Source organism: Etheostoma cragini, chromosome 13 (assembly GCF_013103735.1).
Source record: "Etheostoma cragini isolate CJK2018 chromosome 13, CSU_Ecrag_1.0, whole genome shotgun sequence".
NCBI classification, from domain to species: domain Eukaryota; kingdom Metazoa; phylum Chordata; class Actinopteri; order Perciformes; family Percidae; genus Etheostoma; species Etheostoma cragini.
This window is the reverse complement of record NC_048419.1, coordinates 19,258,308-19,279,219: the sequence shown is the minus strand read 5'-3', so window position 1 is coordinate 19,279,219 and position 20,912 is coordinate 19,258,308. Positions and strand designations below refer to the sequence as shown.

Below are 20,912 nucleotides of genomic sequence, written 5' to 3'. Positions count from 1 at the left end.
TTTGACTGAGGCTGGACCCCCTTCTGGAGAAGTCTAGCTTCATGGTGTGGCTCCCCCGCTGGTGTGAACCGTAGACCAACTGGCTGACAGATGCAGAGCTTTCACCTCATAGGATAAGTGGATATTGATGTGGACATAACTCTTGAAATGTGTGTTTCCTATGTGTGTGTTTTTTTTCAAAACAACACGTTGTTTCCTTATGTTCTTTGTTTGGCAAATGCTGTTGTAAAATGAGTCATCAGACAAATGTATAACAAGGGATGGCATGCATGATTTAAGATTATTCAGTTTTTCTTATAGAGAAACAACAAACTAACCAATTCAATTCATTGACTGCTAGCTTAAATATAGTTCAAATATAAAATATAGATCCACACTCCCAACCTCTCTCTTTTACGGGTGCATCCTGTTCAGAAGCAACCATTTTGTGAACGGTGAGTAAGCGTCTGCCTGCAGTTGCACTTGCAAAATCAATCTCTGCACTGTTGATAAATCAATAATTAAAAAAACAATCAAATCATTTTTACTTTCTAATGCACACAATTAATGCCATTAGCGCCACGGCAACCCTGTGTGCCAATTTTTGTTGAAACCAGAAACTAACATTAGTAACAACAACAATAATAATCATCATAACAATAATAGAGCCAAATCATTATTATAGCCTACATCTTATTTGCTGGGGTAAGGGACCTGGATCTTGCATAGGGGGGCGCTGAGCCTGAAGATTGACCAGTTGTTCTACATTCCATCCATCATCTCTGATAATATATAAATAAATAGTTACCAAAAGAATGGGATTGTAGATTCAAGCTGCCAAATTGAGCTTCCTTCATTGCGTGTCTGAGCTTATCGTCAGGGGTGGGGTTAGAACCACTGCTCTTTTGCGTTGGAATCAGCCAGGTGAGATAGGTCGTGCATCTGATCAGGATGCATCCCAAAATGTTCTCGCTGAGGTATTTTGGGCATGTGAAAAGGTCCTTGGGAGGACTAGGAACCCTCATGTGGTCTGGGGATACCTTGCAATCCCCTCGAAAGAGCATGAAGAGCATGAAGACATGTTTTGGTAGGACACTTGAGTGACTTTGCTTAGCCTGCTCCCACCTGGACTGGGATGAGCAGGAAGAAAATTCATGAATGGAGTTCACACTGAAAAGAAAACATAACAGCCACTCAGAAAAATCATATGCATCCTTCAAATAATCACAGACACTACTTTCTACTTCCCAGCTCATTGACCTCAAGTCACAGCTGTTCTGACAGTAATGATGTAGAATTAGTACTTCTGCTATATGCAGACAGAGTTTAAGGGGAAATTATAAAATGGTTCCCTCCACGGGAAGATATCAAACAGTCAACATGCTTCTTTGCAACTTTGGGTTTGTTGCCATGGGAACAGATGTCAATACCACAGAAACCACAAATATGGTATCTATTAATGCACACCTGGTGTATGGGAGAAGCAAATTAAGAGTGCATACGCACCATATAGTACATGTTGTATTTGTCCGTCTGGGAAAAAACACAAGTGTGATATTTTTAAAAATATATCATTTTTGCAAGAGAATGTATTCACTAGTTTGGCATTGTATTGTAACATGTAACTGACCATACAATTAGAACTTGCAGATAATGTAAGTTGTAGGGACACAGAAGTACAAGAGGTGTTAGACCTGTTTGACTGTACACTGAATTTATATTACATTACATGTAATTTAGCTGACGCTTTTTGTCCAAAGCGACGTACAATTGCTATATTTGTCAGAGGCCGCACACTTTTGGAGCCACTATGGGTCAAGTGTCTTGCTCAGGGACACATTGGTTAATGTATCGCAGTGGGAATTGAACCTGGGTCTCCTACCCCAAAGGCATGTGTTATATCCATTACGCCATCACTGTCCATAAAAAGTGAGAAACATAACAATTGCTTTGTCCAAATCCCTTTTTCAGTCATTAATTATTTTCGATATTAAAGCAACCATGTTTAGCTCATTTTCAGGTTCATAATTGTATTTCGTTGTTGTGCCAGAATAGGTTTACGTGGTTTCATTTGAAAAAAAAAAAAATATATATATTATTGTTCTACTGAACACTGCTGCAGATCCAGTTTTCACCCTGTGTCTTTAGGGCTCTCTTTTAGCTACAGAGTGAGAAATCTCTCTTCTGTACTATCTTTGTTGGGAGTTGCACATGCTCAGTATCTAGGTAAGATCACATCAGCTCGATAACTCTTTCTCCAGTTTTGGTCAGAACAAGGCAGGATTAGCTGGGAGACTTCTTATAAACGAGAGACACTTGTGGAATACCTGCAGAACAGGGACATGGAAGTAGTTCTTTTGTAGATTATGGAGAATTAGTGTGTGTTGCAGCAGTGTTTTGCTCTTAAGAACGAGCTAGCATGCTACGGGTTAGCCACCTCGTCTCGGCTAGTGACGTAGAAAGCCGTGCAGATTTTGAACAACTCACCCGGAGACTGAAGGCAGAGAACATTCAGAAACCTGTATCTCACTCAAAACAGCATGGGTAGTTTTTTCCAAGTTTGTATGCCTATGGAAGCACCAGAAACACAAAATATTACCCCAAATCCCGGAAAAAGTGTTTTTTTTCTTCATAATTTGGGATTACTCAATATTCACTTCGTTGTAAACATTAACATTTAGTTTTAAACACTTTAAAAGAAACCAAGCTTCCTGCATTTTTTTGTTTTCTTTATTGTGCGTGTCCTTGAGGCCTGACCAACATTTACTTTCTTTATAGGCTAGACTTTCTTGAGTTATTTTCTTCATTCTGACAGTTCTGCAATATACTGTGTATAAAAAGAAAAATGAGGGCTTCATTTGTGTTTCTGCTGTGTTGTGACATTTTATATTTATCAATAACTTTAAATAACCGGTATAATGGGATGCCACTGCCCCACCCCGTTCATTTGTGTTCCTAATGTCACACCAACAACTGATGCATTACTGATTGTTAACAGTTGGCTTCCTTAAAACTTATCATTGCCTGCTAGTTTGTCTTGTCCAGTTCTAGGAGCATATATTTGTATGTGCATTAAATACTTTCTAATAGCATGCTAGAATAATTGTTTCACATATTAAGATAAGCCTTGTCTTAATGCTCTTAGTGAACATGCTGTATATGGGGACTCCTTGTCTCCTCCATTACCCTACCTAAAGCCTTAATTCAAAATGGCAAGCTTGTCATTAGAAAGGAATATTAATTTCCCCTATGAAATGGTAGATCGTTGCATGAAACATTGCATTTGAAATGCTGATTTAAGAAGAAGAGAAATATGTTAGGACAAGAGACAAGCATGAGTGTGCAGAGCATTTAAGACATGCCAAATGAGGCTAACCCATTTCTGCAGTGTAGATCAAATAGATTGCATTTAAGCGCTGCAAAGAATGTCATTTCTAGAGGCCCCCAAGATTAAAAATATAAAAGAAAAAAACTTGCTGGTGGGTAAAAGAAAATCGAGAATGGATTACATTAAACCTGACTTCTATGCACTTTTGCTGTGCTAAGTTTTCATCCAAATGTGTGGGTCTCACATTAGGCCACTACTTTTTTATTTGCTGCATCTGTGTAATTGTGTTAAATCTATCTCTGCAGGGGTCCAGAGATATTGTGTTTATCTGTAAGTCAGCCTCTATGCGGCCTGTTGTTGAAGACAAAAGGGAGGGTTTAAAAGGAGCCCAATACACCAAAAAAAGTTTGCAAACCACCCACTACTTTTTGTAATCCTATACGTTTTTAGAACTTGATATAGCAAAAGTTTTTAAATATCCAATAATATTGAAAAAAAAGTATCTAAAAAATGTTTGGGCCCCAGACCTTCAGTTCTTACAGTGAACAACCTCTCATCATCAGCCATGCCGGGCCAGTGTGTCTATCAGTCCCTTGCCTAGGAAGGGGACTGAGTTGTCCCATTACAGAGTGGAGTAGGACCTACTCCACAAAAGCCCTCAGCACCACATGCGGAGCCCCGCTTGACAGACAGACCTATGAGAGAGTAGTGGACTGTATTCTCACAGCATGAAAGGATACTCTTTGAATACCAATGTTCAAACTGAATGATGGGATGTCTCTAAAGTATAGCGATTGCCTTATGTATGGCTGTCTCATGAGGTCCTTTCCTTTTTTAGACTGCTTTGGCAGTTTTTCTTGACCTGAGGTTGCTCACTTTTTCAGTCTTTCTTCCTTTGAATCTAACCATTGATTCCTTATTTATGTATTTTGACTGCTTTTGAACTGCCTTTATCATTATGTCCTGCCACATCCCATACACGCCATTATTATTTAATTTAATTTAATTAAAATTAAAATATAGCCTGTTACAATAAACAGCACAATAACAAATGGACAAAATTGAAACCAACCAAAACAGACAAAGATGTAAATCTATAAAAAGGCTTGCCTATGAAGATTGTTTTTAAAAATGTATTTGTTGTAAAATAGAAAGTAGAGACATATTTTGCCAGTGTGCATACAGACACAAAAGCCAATCTTAATGGATGTTTTAGTTTTTTTCTAACCCCCATTTGCGGAGTGGCTCTAGGGATGGCAATGTTAGTTGGCAGTCCCCCACTTTGGTGCAGACTGAAATATCTCAACAACTATTAGATAGATTAATGTGATTCTGGTAAAAAATTTCATCATCAGAGAAGGATGTTAGGTACAATGTTTGTTTTTGTCTTTTTGCTTCTAAAGCTTTGTTCATTGTATAACCAAATCCGTATAAACCTTTGGAATCCACTGTTCTTATCAGGGAAATGTGACAGGTTGAAAAATATAACTAGTGCAGAATGAAATACTGTTTTGACACTTCAGAGTTTAAAATAAACACGAAAAGAAAACTTGAAGATGTGTAACATCTATGTCCCTTAGATCTAGCTAAAAATAACTCCCAGTTAAAAGATGCAATTTTTTAATTAAAACAAGACAAGTGAGATTTGCTTAAATTAAGTTAAACTGTTTTGCATAATCCTGGCCAGTCAGACTAGATTTTGAATCTAAACATTACCTGCTGCGTTCACCGATAGATTTTCCCGGCAGTATTTACAGTCAGGCGTCCACAGGCAGCTCAGTGGTGCTGGAGACGCTGCAGTACACGTGCAGACCATGCACTGCCCCTCCACCACCAGCACCATGGTCTTAAATTACAAATCAAGCACTTTATTTCAGTGGCTACTTTTCAGGTGTATTGTTTTTTGTAAATTTGTTAAATGTGTTGACAAAGGACATTTTGTAATGACCTGATTATGTGTTGTCTTATAATATGTCAGCAAGCAATGCATAATCAAATACAGTTTTGAAATACAGTTTTTGCAATGCATGTATATCTTTCTCTTGCCATAAAACAAAATTGTGTAAGGAAACAAGAAAGCATGGCTGCTGACTGGAAAAGACCACCTGTGACCAACTGTTCTTAGCCAAAAGTGCCCGTGCGTGTGTGTGTGCACCCGTATGTACAGTAGTGCCGTGAGCTCATTACACTAGCTGATGAATAGATTTCCGCTTGGGTGGAGGACGAGGCAGTGGTGGTTTCCGCCTGAGGATGTTCCATCCTAAAGAGCAGGTGGAACTCTAGGACGCAGCCTCTCTGAGCTCTGAACACTTCCCCAGGTAGCTAATGGTGGCCTCCAACTAGGCAAACAGCGTTCATCATGATACACCCGCTGGCAAGCTCATAGAGCACTGGGACAATATTTGAAAAGCGTTATTCTGGTGTGTGTGTGTGTGTGGGGGGCTGTGTGGGGCTGTGTGGCTGTGTTCCTTTCCTTGATGTCAATGGCACAACAATTCTCAGCTTTTGTGAATCCATATTTACAATGTGATGCAAATAAAAGATGTACATAAAGTGTGCATGCATTGTAGACATCCCACTTTTACACTGATTATACTGCACTACTCTACTTAAAATAATAAACCATGTTTGTGTGTTTAGGCAATAGTTACCATCAAAACTTACAACAGGAGGGGAGACATAATAATGTCTTGTATTATTTTGCTTCACTTGGCTTTATTGTAGTCAGGCATCTCAACTCTTGTTTTTTTTTTTGTAGTTGTACTTGTTTGTTTTGTATTTGTGTAGCAGAGAGCAACCAATGAACTGGGGCTGATGAGATACATTTACATGAAGGAATGTTAAGTTACATGTTTCCTGTTTATGAGTATGCAACTCACATCTCACACATTAAAGGTGGACTCCACCCAAAACAATTAAAACTACTATTAAGAGAGGTCATCATTGACTGTAAATACATTGAAGGATGTAGTGGACCAGGCTTGTCTTAGGAAGTTGAATTTTAAGTAGTATGACATAATATGCCATCGCAAATTTCATTGTTCTGTAAGCGGTTACATGTCTGTCAGACCAAGTCACTGGTTTTAATATTCAGTGTTTAAAAAAATAATACTTGTTGTTGTTGTTGTTGTTAATACTTGTTCGTTCTCTTTGTATGTTTAAGTAAAAAAAAATAAACATTTCAAAATTTAAATTTTAATCTGTAGCTTAAATTCTGCATTTTCTTTAATAATCAAGTTAAGTCATGATACTATTATATTGTAATTGTAGGATTGTCAATCACAATTTGACTTTCTCTCCAAATCCAGCAATCCTAGGTCAGTCCCTTTTGTGTTTTCTGTTATTCAGACAGTGGGTAGTAATAAGAAGACAAAGCTTTGATAGGATTACATCTCAAGTCAGCACGGAAACATTGCGGGGGCTCTTAATCATTTGGCTCTCACTGGGCATTACATCAAAATGACTAGTTCAGCTGGATATTTCTTAAAAGGATATGGTTGTCTCAATGACTCACTTTCTTTTAAAGTTGTGTATGCACTTATCTTCTTTTCAGCTTCACTTTCTGCAGTTCTGATTTGCAGTGTATTGCCAATGTGACATTTAAAAGACTTTTATTATAATTACTGTTTGAAGAAAGTCATCATTCAGTGTAAGTGTACAGTAATAGTATTGGTTTAATGTTACTTTCAGAGTTATATTTCTTCTGGAGTGTGACATTTCAAAAGAGAAGCTACTTTGCCAAATGTATTCTTACTCATTTAATGCTGGCCGAATTTTAAGAAGGATGGCAGTTGTGACAGGTTCAATTTACTTTGTCCTGCTTAAAGTACATGCATTACTTACTCCCAGGTGCAGGGAACGACTTATTAGCAAACTATAGCATTGGTGAGACTCAAATTCCACACCTGTAACCTTGACCCAGCATGATTACATATGTAAAATCTGAAACAGTAAAGCTGGATCTCAAAATAATGTGACTGTGTGCTATCAGTTTGTTAGAAGGGAATTCATCTTAACTAAGTTCGCCTGCCGTTCACGTTTTAATTTGAACCTTTTAACTGTTGCTCGGTGGGATAGCTTCCTGTAGTTCTTCCAGATTTGAACTTGACCAGAATTTGGTAAATCAAATTTGAAACTGCATTGTTTTTACGTACTTAAATTAACCAGCATAAAGGAGCAAAAATTCCAGAAATCTAATTGGACCATAAAAGATGCCTTTTTACGCCTAGTTCAGGCGAGATGAGTTGAAACGCGCAACTTCTTTTGCAGGATTCTTAAATCTGCCAGCTCAAACTAATGCAACAAGACGGTGTATCATCTCCATAACAATGCCTCTTTGTACTTCCGTTCTAACTTCCAACTTTTAGTTTTTTTTATAGCTGGATATATCATTTGTTTTGTCTAAATAGGAATGTGGATGACGTTAGTGATAAAGACATGCTTGCTACAGTTGTATTTCTAGTGATGAATTGGCTAAAACACATTTTATTTCTGATTCACTAGTTTGTTCTAACACCGTTGGGCGCTCCCTCTCTTCAAACACTCTCTATCTCGCTTGACCACATAGTGTGAACCTTTGATCTGAACTGGGCTTAAGTCAGTCTGTAAAAGTAAATAGCCTTGCTTGCTAATGCTCGGTAATGTGTTGTCACCCTCTAAATTAAATTGTGTCACCAGTGGCAGTTTAGCCCTCCTATTACTACGAAAGCCATGCCATGGCCCCAACGGTGAAATAACCTTCCAACTCCATTACGACTGCAGAGTCACACCACATCCTCTTTTGTAAGCTGAAAGGTTTTCAAACAGCAGCTCATATCACCGTCACAATCACAAGCTGTTTTCCCTTTCAAACTCAAATTGCTCCTAATGAATCAATTCCCTTTCCTAGCACTTTGTGTCCTCTTCATTTGTTAATTATTTGGTGGTCCAAGATTTGAATACATTTGCTAAGATTCAGATTTTCTTATTCATTATTTTTTTAAATTTAGTGAACTAATCATAGACATAGTTTGCTTTCACTGTAAGCTACACTAATTGGAAATCATGGCCTTGTATGTGCAACCAAAACAACCTCTTAAATAAGATGAAAGCAACATGGAACTCTTGTTACAACAAGTAACAAAAAAATAAAATATTAAAGCTGTGTAATTTTTTTTGTTGTTGAATTTTCACTTTAGTAATTCATAATCTGTTGAAGTTACTTCCAAAGAATCAATCATGACTTTGACCAAGAGCCAACACTTTCTACAGACAGCTGATTGAAAAAAGCATTAACCCGTCAAAGAAATTATTCCAAAAATGTTTCATGTTGAAGTCAAGACAAACTTTAATTATCACTGCCACTTTTTTTAGTGCGATCCTCCTGGGCCAAAAGCTACCTCTTTTTTCTTTAATAGCTGAGAATTGAGACTGAATTGTGCATGGAAAACGAGCTTGAAAGCACCATTTGATGACATTTAGTATTAATGTTTCCTTGGAAGATGTTAGATCTGGGATTCTCGGACAGATTAATCTGCATATATTCGTGGCAATTATATGGTAATTTAAGTGGGAAGCCTTGCATTCATGAATACTTCTCATCAATCACAATGCCACATTTAAAATTCAGATTCTTGCATAGTAGAAGAACATGTGATGCAGATGGCCTACTTACAATGTGCAGTGCTATCCACAAAAGCATAGATTCAACTGGTGAAGTCAGGGAATGTACAGTATACAGAGTTTACTCAAATAATCACGAGTATTTTTTGGGGCTTAAATGCTTCACTTGTATCTATACTATTGTATATTTTTTTCAAAAGGCTAATTTGCTTTCAAAGCACAACATTGCTAAATCGTTTTCTTCACCCTTGGAGTAAGAGAAATAACAACACACATGTCAACAAATAAAGAAACAAGCACTTTATTTAACAAAAAGAAACAGTGGTCAATGAAAAGATACATATAATGTGGTGTACCTGTCATTGTAAGCTGAGTGATATTACAGGCATCACAGTCACACTGTTGTTTTTTAGTGGAGAACACAGACGGCCACTAAACATGACGCTGTACTCCTTGAGGAAAGAGCAAGTAATTAACCTGAGATTGATGTCAGTTTCCCCAAACAAAGTTGGTTTTAAAGTGTTTACCTTGGCTATAAATTAGATCTTGGCCATGACAACTGGCAACATTCAGAATGGATCACCAGGTGCCTAGACATCTGTGTGATTCCCTTAAGGATTACAACTGTGTGCATGTGTCTGTCTGTCTGTCCGTCTGTGTGTCCGTCTGTCCGTCTGTCTGTGCGTGTGTGCATCTACTTGAGTGACTTGTGTTGTTTACATGATCCCACTGAGAATAGTTCTGCCAGCAGCCTCAGTACTAAAACCACACAGAGGAAACAGTGGCAAAGTCAAAGTTTGTCTCGTCCTGATTAAATTATGAAGTGGCTGGAGTAGCAGCAGTAGTCACAGGCATATACTGTATGCCAAATCATGCAGCACTCTGAATGGAAATAAATCACACACACTTTAGCCATTGAAATTAGAGGTGGGAGGTAGACAGATAAATAGAGAGATGCTGTGAAAGGTGTGTGTTTGTGTGTGTGTGTGTGTGTAAGGGTCTGATTTGTACCATATTCTGTCTCTCATTTGTTCAAGTGGCACTCCATCAAAAACAAACAAAAGATGATTTATTATCTTTCTCATCTCACACACGTCCCAAAACCTGTAAACACTGTTGCGCGTTTCCATTTTGACTCGACATTTAATAAAAATGTATTTTGTCCTACTCCTGTCATTGTATTACACCTTTAGTTGTTGGGGTGGTAATTGAATCTCGATGTAGTTTAAAAAGGTTTTGTACCTTTTGTAATATTTAGAAGGATCCTGAATAATTTTTTCGTAGATTGTCTTCACAAAGAGATTTTTCCTGCTGCTTCGCCCATGTAACGGCAGTATGCTTTTAAAAACCAAGGGGATTTTCAGGCTGGATCACTCTAACTCTACTCTGCTATCGCTGCAACTACCACAGCAATACATCAACTGGGCCCCCACTTGAAACACATATTAACCAGACATACGTTTACCCTCCTGCTGGTTATGGCAAGAAGGGTGTCGTTTTTTGTGAGGTGCTGAAAATGGCAACAGGTGTTTAAAGGTCCTGTCCTTGATCCTGTAGTGAACAGACTGCATTTGACAATTCGGATCTCAACTCGTTACAGTTGTAATCCTCAAACAATCCTCAAACAACACCTATCTGTTTTCTATGGAGCTTTTGTCTGCCCAATTTATAAAAAACAAAGCAGTTTTCATTTGTCATGTTCAGGAAATACAAATGGCAACATGTCAACTCCTGTAGTTTTGCATTAAACCAGTTTTAGTTTTGTCTAACTTTAGATGGCATCAAACAGATGTAATTTGACTAAAATGTTATAGCACAGTTTACAATGAATTCTTAGTAGAGGATTACAGCACCAATTTATCTAGAATTTCCACATTATTCTTGCACTGCACTTTTCAGATTACTTCTTTGTTTTTTTTATTTCTCTGTGAAATAATTTGGTCATGCAGTACTATGACATGGTTTTCTTTTTTTCTTTTTTCTTTGTGGCATTCTCCAATCTTGATCCGTGTCGTCTAAAAATTACAGGTGTGTGTGTGTATGGCACATGTCTCTCGGACCGTCTGATGGATTTCAAACTTGACCGGTGTCTTGGTACGAGTAAGTGCACTGCCAAGTTTGACGTTGTTTGGATTAAAAATGCAAAAAGATATCGTTAAATATATACTGAAGGTAAAAGAAACACACATTGTCTTTTTCCGCTCTAGCTGCTGGCCATCCCCCTCTCACCCTGAGGACCAGAGACAGAGCGGAGCAGATCTTTGGCAGCTAAAATATGAAATACACCTCAGACCCACCGAAATGTGCAAAGTAGCTCTACTTTGGACTGTCTTTGATTTATAAACAAACAACAATTCCCGAATTCTCCCGAAAATCTTGCACATACAAAGCACAACCACACAACAAGTGCAGTGAGCAATAGAGCGTGAAGCCACTTATAGGCAGGCTATTTATCTCATAAAGCGAGCTGTATCTGTATGTACATGTGTCCATGTTCGGGGGATAGGTAACCAGCACATCAGCAGACACCTTCATGCACAACGCTTTAGAACACCAGGGGACTCTTTTCCTGCTATTGTATTACATTTCAATGAGCTGGCAGAACATAACGTATCTTAATCCCGGAGATTATTACTTCAGAGCGCTGTGTAATGCGACAAAAGTTCAGAGTTGAATCGGGCAGACACATCAGTTTTGAATCACCCCGGGTCGGCTTAAGTCGCCCAAACACCCCCGCGAATCAATACAGATTGAGGATCCCCGGGACCCCCGGGACCCCCGGGAGGGGAGAGGATGAGAAGGAGGGAGGGGCAAGCTAGTCTTTTTTTTTTTTTTAAATACTTCAAACAAGACATGTACTAGAACGTCAACAAGAAGTAACGTCACCCAACATCTCTTAGAGCACCTTTAAGAGTTCTAGGTTGTACATTAGACTCATGATGTCACCTAATGGTTGTCCCGATCTAACCCTCCGTGTTCTGAAAACATCTGTTTCATGGCACTGACAATACTACCTCCTCTTTATCCCAGCTGTGGTTGTGTGTGTGTGTGTGTGTGTGTGTGAGTGTTTGTGCGCATGCGCCATTTCTACTGAGGTTAGACTACAGTACATTATTCTTCAGTGTTACTGTGTTATTCTTTAGTTACCACTGTTCCACTCATTTAGAAGGATGAGATGCTTCTCAGCAGGAAGCTAAATTGATATGCAACTACATTACACATTTGACTTCACATTTCATGTAAAATATGGTTCGGGAAGCAAAGTAGCGCCAATTAGGTTTTTCACTGGTGTCAGCAAGTTTTTCTGTGATCTTAGGAAATCAGATTTTCTTACTTTCTTTTAACCTTTCTCACTTCCACATCTGCCTCATCTAAAAAGTACTTTTCTCTAATCTTAAAATATTAAGTCTGTCCAACTGTGAACTTCACTTCTTTAATTTATCTAGCATAAAAAAGGCCTGAGACTCATCTGTTGAGGAATTAATCTGATTGAAGAAAATGAAAGCCAAACCTCCCACAACATTGTTATTAAACAAAGATTGGATACAGAGTAGGATTCATTGTTTCTTTATAGTATCATTGAAATAAGCAGTTCATTCAATTGAGAGCAGGCATCAATTAATAACATTTGTCTTGTGCAAAAATATCATAACTACTTAGCTGTAGACCTAATTTTATATTGATGCTGGCAATTAAAGCTCGTCTGATAAGACTAATTTGATTAGAGCGGCTGAGAACACCTAAGTATCGCCTTGAGTGTTGGATTAGCATAATTTATAAATGTATGTCTGTTTAGGACACGGTTGAAATTAGATCAAATTCGCAGCAGCACTTTAATGCAATTTTGGGACCTAATTAGCAATATCAAGATGGATGTTGCTAAGAAAGAAAAGCTGACATATACCTTAAATTAATTTTAATTAGAAAGGAAAAAAAATGTGGCAACATTTACCTGTTGTCTCTATTTTCTATGAAATGCTCATCTCAAAGTGTGTTCACAAGAGTGATGACATGTGACATGGAAAAGATCAATGCTTTTCACAATAGATGTCTCACGAAAATCTGCCGCATTTTCTAGCCTGAGTACATCTCAAATAAACAGCTGTACAAAAGACCGACTAATTCAATGTATAAGACATGTCTTCATAATGGCCCATGACTGAATCTCAAAGGTTGAATTGGGATGGACTCTATCAGGGAAAAGGAAGCGAGGTCTGCCCAAAACCACATGGTGAGGAACTGTGACAGCTGAGTTTAAGGTGATGGACCTAACATGTGGCAAGGCACAGCATGCAGCACAAGACATGTCTCAATGGAGCCAGATCGTAAAAAGCTTTATGTCCCATCCGGGAGGAAGAGGATTATGTTCCACCCCTAGAGACAATGGTAGTTAATCCACTGTTTGAGATAGTAAGTGTTCAGATTTTCCTTCTTCATTATTCATTAATTGCTCCCTGTTGATTTATTATTCCAGATGATGAAAAAGAATTTCCTGTAAACGCATATCTTGCCTCAATATACGGCCAACAAAACAACTCCCAAAACAAAGACAGCTCCCTGCTGTTGCAGTGTGAGTTACTGGAAGTGCCAGGGTGCCACTAACCATTTTGAATGAGACCTCTTTGTATAGTTTATCTCTGCCTGTAGTCCTACTGTAGGTTCAGAGAGAGTTGACTTTATGGTATGGTGTGTTTGGTGCCAAATTAAACACCTAAATAACTATCCCTGAAAATCTGCACATGGTGGTAGAGGGAGTACTCAGATTCTTCACTAAAGGATGACTACCATGATTTAAAAAAAAACAATACAAGAAAAGACCCTACAGTCAAAGTTTTGATTTAGTAGATGGCACAATGTGTGTTGTTATCAAAAGTGAAAGTACTCATTGTGAAAAAGAGTTCAGTTTTAGCATTTTCATGCTTTCAGATTGGTTAAAATATTAAAGAAATTTAAGGGTGAGGGTAGAAAAAAGGAACAAAACGGAAAGAAAGAAGGATAAGGAAGGCATGGAAGAAATACAAATGAGAAAATAAAAAAGATGAATGGAAGAATATAGGAAGGAAGAAAGGAAAGAACAGAAGGAAAGAAATACAATGAAGTAAGAATGAAACTGCAAAAGTAGCATAATCCTGCAACTTATTTTAATATTCATTATAAATCAATCTATTCATAATTTAGAATTTTTTTAGTCGATTAGATGTGAAAAAATAGTCTGTCTTCAAATTGCTTTTTTTGTCTGACCAGAAGTTATTCAGTATAAACGGTGGTGTGAGAATAGAGACATTGAACTTACCCACCATCTTTCATCATGCACAGGGGCCTTGATAATTAAAAAGTACAGTGCTGAACTGTGTTCATGCTCTCAAATTAGTCACTGCTACAAGCAGGAGTACTCCAGGGTACATTGTGTTACACCATATTGTACTGTACATGTGACCGACTGGCCCAAATCTGCTCCACTGCTTCCCCATATTTTAATATAGCCTGGCAGTTAATTCTCTCATTTCTCTCTTAAGCTATTTTTTCAAAATAAACTTGAACTTTCAACTCTATTTTACAGATGACACATGGATTCAGAAAATAGCTTACACACTGTACATATACATTAAATTATTCATTCAGTCATCCACACCCTGAAACTTAAGTTGTCTGTTGAACTTGGAACTGTGGAACTTGTTCAGTAGCCATTAAGAGCATGTCGCTCACTCACCACTGCACTAATGAACATCCTGTCTCAAATATATTATCATGTATTCAGTTAGGTGTAATAGAAAAACACACTACTTCACTGGACTATAGTAGCAATTATTTGAGAATTGCAGGGTATGCCATGAAATAAATCAACACAGCGGTCTAAGACAGCTTGTCTTGGATTTTTCTGTAGTGACTGACAGTCTTTGGCATGAGGGGATGAATATGGAGACTTGGTCCAGGATCCTGAGGAGGCAGAAAGCCAATTTGTATTTAAATAGCTGTAGATCCAAGGCTTTGAAACATGTCATTCCTATTGACAAGCTGCTGACTGAAGGACTGGCTCCTACCATAATGAAATTGTTTTGTTGGAGAGCTCTGCATCCCTGATAGGGATACTGTACGAATTCATAACGAGTACAGTAAGGAAAGGGTTGAATGGGGGGGGACGAAAGAAATATCACAACCAGACCAAAAGTCACCAATTCTTTTTAGAAGCAATTATTCGAAGACACACAGCGTTGAAATAGGGTCCGTGTTTTTAACTGCCCAGTCCCAATGATGAATGTACCTGTTCTGCGTTTGTACTGTGGTAATTTCTATAATAAAACCTGAAGTAGAAAGGTCAGAATAACTCTTTGTCCATCCAGGTCACCTCATTATTAATGGTAAACTACTATTTTGACAAAACCCATTTCTTGTATTTTTTCCTTTTGGTTTGAATTCACCCAACGGTGGCAGATGTGTGTGACCCAGATAGTGTCACATAATGAACTGAGGAGGCGACGTTCAAACAGGAAAGCCGTATCGACTGAAGCCAGGCAGGGTATTCAGAAATACACGTGTTATTTGTTGTATTGTTAATTTCCCCCTTCATTAGTTCTATTTTCTGGTTAATGGCTTGCTATTCTGCTATTTCCACATGCTGGCAGAGAGAAGGACTTCAGTTGTAAACCTCTAATGAGTCAATATCAGTCCACTGCTGTCAATGTACGTCGGGGCAATGTGGTATGCAGTGCAATCAAATGTACTTTGACTTCTTGTTCCGTTTGATTTATTCATTTTCTTTTTCCTAAAAAAACAACAACAACAAAAAATAGGACATTGAACACAATTTGGTCAAAACAGTAAGTCATTAAGCAGAAAGGAATTTGATTTCGGAAAATCTAACAATCTCAACCCTGTAGTAGTACAACATAGAAACATTTTAACGTTCCTATGGCCATTGTGAAATTTTGTGAAGAGGGTGGGAAAAAAGCTGGCTTTTCTCATTTCTGCATATAACTACGAAAAGTAATGCAGTGTAGTCCATATATCTTCCACGTATTTATCACTTTATGCACCACATTGACTGTTTCTGTATACAAGCTTGAAGAATCGCGTATGCAGCAAGTTGGGGTGGGGGTTCTAAAACAGGGCTTTGAAATTCGGTAGACACAACATCTTCCGAGTTTGTATCCTGGAAGATGGGGAAAACACAAGACTCTCACCCACGAAATGGGTGTTTGTGTCCTGGGCCCTGTTTCAGGAAGGAGGTTTAACAAACTCTGGGTCTAACCCTGAAATCTGAGTGGGTTAACCCGGAGTTGGGAAACTCAGAGTTGTTGGTTACAGAACAGCTGATTTGAGTTGATTCAATCAGCTCAGAGTAGGTTGACTCATAGTTAAGCTCCACTACTATATGATACATGATACTATATACTATAAAAAGGCATCATAAATGGAGCCATGATACTACAATTTGCCATGGCAACAACAACAAACAAATCGGTCGCCATATTTTACTCCTCTTTTACCCCTTTCGTAGCTCAAAACAGAGACATCATTGACAGAATTACAATTTATAATAATTGTTTTCTCTGGTTTGTGTCCAGGGAACATTACAAAAACATTTTAAATGTTTCAGAGCACCTTTCTGACGGCTCTGCTTACACAGGCTTTACTAATCTGCTCCACATCACCCATGTTGTAAAGAAAACTGGCATTTACACACAAAAAAAACATTATACGACACAAAGACTTTACAATTGTGTGCTGTTAGTACACAGAAGTCATAGGTTAGGAAGTTAAGGGTTGGATGCTAGGGCATACAAAACACACAGCTTTGATGGAAGTTTTTCACAAACTGCACCCCCCATTCCCTTCAGCTACTGCAACACCATTTAGGGTCTGAATTGATTTTTTTAAATATTCAAGCAAGACCGCAAGCTTTCCCTAACCTTAATCAAATACATTTAAAAATGAACATTCAATAAAGTACAAAATAACTGCACATAGAACCAAAAATGCAACACACCAACATATTCATAAGTGCCTTCATTTTGCAACACTAACAGAAAAAACTGAACACAACCATTTTTCTCTCAATTGAACGTGCAATAACCTATCCCCAATAACCAGGTAATGAACTTAAAGAATGAAAAGAGGGCACAAAATATCTAAACCTTTATACCACCAAGTATGTACCTATACTGTAATTATTGTAAGGGAAATTGATGATCACATTATCAACTGATTGCATTGCCTTTCATTAGCTCAGGGGAAACATACTCATTATAATTGAGGACTGTCATCAAATTTGAAATTAGCTTTCTATGTTTGCTCCGTCTAATGGTAATGAAATCACCATTGCTATTGCATGATTGTAGAGACTCAAAAAATGCCGACCAATTCATCTCATCTCTTTGGAATCATCAGAAACCAGATTAATTTCCCTTTTTTAATGCAGTGGTACAATGAAATGAGGTCAACATTATAGAAAATTAGCAGATTTCCTGTATGGTTTTTCTGTTTGAAATATTTGATAACACTATTCTTGTTCATCAAGGTTTTTGTCTCATCTATCTCTCCTTTCAATGTTTTGCCTGGCAGTGCATGCCTGTTTCCAGCCCCTGGCAAAAACTAAATTTTTGTATAAACCCAAAACTGGAACACTCTACAAACCCCCACCAATTAAGAGCTTTACTTGTTTTGACAAAGGAACATAAAAAAAGGTCTGGTAAACTACATGTATGAATTACATCACACATTAGTGTTCAGAGTTAGATGCACTTTCAGCATTGGTTGATGTGTAGTTAGATGATGAAGCTGCTTCATTTATGCAAAGAAAAATAATCTCCCCTGTTGAACGAGATTCCCACGCGAAAAACTTCAGCCTTTGCCACTAAATCAAAATTGTGACCTATTCAGAAAAAAAAGATGAAGAATCTTCTTAAGGCATACCTTCACCGACAGAATTTAGATGAAAGATAAAACTCTCAGATAAAAGGGATGAACCTTTTTGTCTTTGACTGAAAAGAAAGAATAAAATCTGTTTTCTCAGCGTACATCCCTGTCTTCCTCTTGTTCCTTTTTTGTTTTTCAAGTGTCGGTACTCTGCATTATAGATCTGCACACACATATGTGGAAGAAAAATACTCACACCTTCCAACTATGTGATCAGTCTCAGTGAAACTGCGAGGACAACATACATCATCATTATTTTACTCATGGTGATTGTCATTCGTTTCTGAGTTTCTGCTTTATACTTTCCACAGTGGTCCTCAAATTTCTGTGGAAGTGTTTCAAGTTTTCCTGTACTTAATTATCCCTTAACTGCCCAACATAATTTATCATTTCTTGAATTGTCTTGGAAATGTTTTGAGGTCTTTGTAATGAGGTCAAGTTATATCAGTGTCCAAGACAAGTTTAGCAACTTTGGCAGAGAAATTACTTGTGGTTCATTACTTTTATTTGCAAGTACTTGATTATGTGGTAGTAAGGATGCTATACAGTTTGTAGCTGAGTTTAAAGAACAAACCCATGCCCAGAATTCTTAGCCTCCATCCTTGTTGATTAGCATACCATTAATGCAATATGTATCTATGGAGCCAAGGCTGAATTACCATCTTGGAGTTTAGAAGAGTTTTGTTAGAGCCCTGGAGCGCCCCAAAAGTTTGCTCAGTGGCAATTGGTTTTGATGATTTAATTAATTGAAAATGTGACAGGGAATTTGCATTACTAAAGTACTAATAACCTACTACTTGCTTTATTAGGGATTTTTGTTGCTGTGTCATTTAGAGGGACCTTGTGTTATTTATTCTCAAATAGAGCATATTCCCAATAAAGTTGTATTCAAACAAATTGCTGCCAATTAAGCAGTATTCCAGCATACTACTGGTTGCAATGGACTTAACAGGAACTTGAGGTGACGGGATACAGACCACATTGTGGTGGGTGGGGGGTCAGAAAGGGCTCAACAGCAAATATTTGCACATATTATGTACTTTTTCAACACAACATGCCGTAAACATATATAAAACAATTGACTGACCAAGTCAATTGATTCTCCTAACATCTTGCCAAAGGACTACACGACAGCCGGCTGGCTAACACTGCCACATTTACAGAAATGTTAATGAATGTGTACTGTCCCTAAAAAATAAATAAATAAATAAATTATTACCTAAGTAATAACAGCTCAACTCTCCAAACCCTATCGCTAGAATCAAACACAAGTGTGTAGAGGTTGAGGATGTGTGTTTGTCAAATTCAGATAATTTTCTCACAAGAAAACCAACATTTTTTTAAATGCCTGAAACACGTGAACGTTCCCCTGACAAGAATTTCCAGCAGCCCATATGAATTATGATTTCTGTCTTTCAGGAATAAAGGATAACATAGTATGATGGTGTTACTATGTTTGCAAATCTTGAGGTGCTTAGACGTGTCTTGGACACGCAGGAGATCACCGTTTCCTTTTCTTATATTCAAAGTTGTTTTCTTTTAACCATGATTGTGGCCTTTCCCCAACCAATCGAGTTTGTGCCTAAGCTTAATTTTCCTAACCTCAGCAAAGCAATATGAACACTTTCTTCCATAAAGCCAAGGCTTAACCTTAATTTGAAAAATATGTCTGCCAATTGAGACGAACAGAAAGAGTTTACTTGTTTTAGTCTACCTTTCATTTTGAGTTACTTAAAATCAGCCATTCTTTCTTTGTCTCTGAAACTTTCCCCGCAAGGTCACTGCGGTATTTGGGCAGGGTAATGTTGGATGTTAGTCCAGGTTTCTCTGTCATCAGTGGGGTTCAGTTAGGCCACATACAGCCTGAGGTGGCAGTCTCTTTCGGTCCCCACACCCAGGCAATTTAAAAGCTGTATACTCTTGGGATCATCAGGCAGCAGCTTGCAGGCCTCAGCATGGGCTATGAAAGGCCACAAGATTGCTGTAACGTACACTGCAGGTGTAGGCGCGAGAGGAGGATGGATGCTAAAAATGTAATCAACGCCTGAGCTTGTTCCCAGTCTCAATCTGTTAGCGGTAGTGCACGCTTGGTAATTATTTTCTTTCGATTAATCCGCTTCGCTAGGGCTGAAGGTGCAAGGGCAACTGTATTTATAATCTGGGTCTGATTATTCTGTTATTTTTGTTGACTCTACAGAACAAACTGTTATCATTTGGTTTATGGGTCTTTAAGGTCATCATACAGTCCACAACTCTGAGAGCCAGTCTCCATTAGTCAGTATTCTGTTGCTATTACTGACAAAACCACATGCAGGTAGGAGGCAATTTGTTGATTGACTGGACTGCAATTTGTTAGAAACCACATTTTGTATTATTGAGCATGAAAAATGTAAAGTTGAAAAAATAAATTGCATGGACTATGGTTATAGTATTGTGCATTTCTGCTAGACTGGGTAAACCCTGCCCACTCTGCGGGCGATTTAATTTTGCCTTGCAGCTTGGCCTGGAAACCTGCACATTTATTTCTCCTGCTTCAGTTCACAATTTTGCGGGAACTAATAACAAACTGAATTATCTACCTGGCGCGGTACTGGTGCGTTTAACACAATGACGATAGAGAAGAAAACAAGCAGCTTCTTGTTCACATTCAACAGGGCGGGCTCCGAATGCCACCAAAACACAGCAAACCCGTTGATGCCGCTGTTGCTTCTACGTCACCCGGATTGTTGGTCTGATTGATTGAAAGACTTTCCATTTGCGTACAGAGACATTTGAACTATGCCCGCTGGTCACGCCTCTTGTGCAAAGAAAATACAGAGCAAACATCCCAGACCAACGTTCTCATCTCAAATCTACTTAGCTTAACTAAGTGTAACTAACTACATTTACATAGGAAATAACTTGCAAAGTGTACAGGGAGTACTTGTACTTCAGAGGAAAACATTGTACTACTATAATTATTTTCCTCAGATGGCAGTGTGCCCTGCACCCCCCATCCAGCAAACTATACTATAGATATACACTCACCGGCCACTTTATTAGGTACACCTGTCCAACTGCTCGTTAACACTTAATTTCTAAGCAGCCA

General features: G+C 38.2%; 1 protein-coding gene and 1 long non-coding RNA gene across 3 annotated transcripts in view; one reads left to right on the top strand and one right to left on the bottom strand.

Annotated features, from left to right (window-relative positions):
* Positions 1 to 20,912, top strand: part of fstl4 (follistatin-like 4) — a 196,147-nt gene that overhangs the window by 103,290 nt on the left and 71,945 nt on the right. The window lies entirely within an intron of this gene.
* The window catches only part of LOC117955439, a 24,427-nt gene continuing 5,203 nt past the window's right edge, over positions 1,689 to 20,912 (bottom strand). The window contains exons 2-3 of the long non-coding RNA XR_004659044.1: positions 14,615 to 14,620; positions 1,689 to 1,895 (exon numbers count right to left, since the gene is read on the bottom strand). This is a non-coding gene — a long non-coding RNA (uncharacterized LOC117955439). The remainder of the gene's footprint in view (positions 1,896 to 14,614; positions 14,621 to 20,912) is intronic.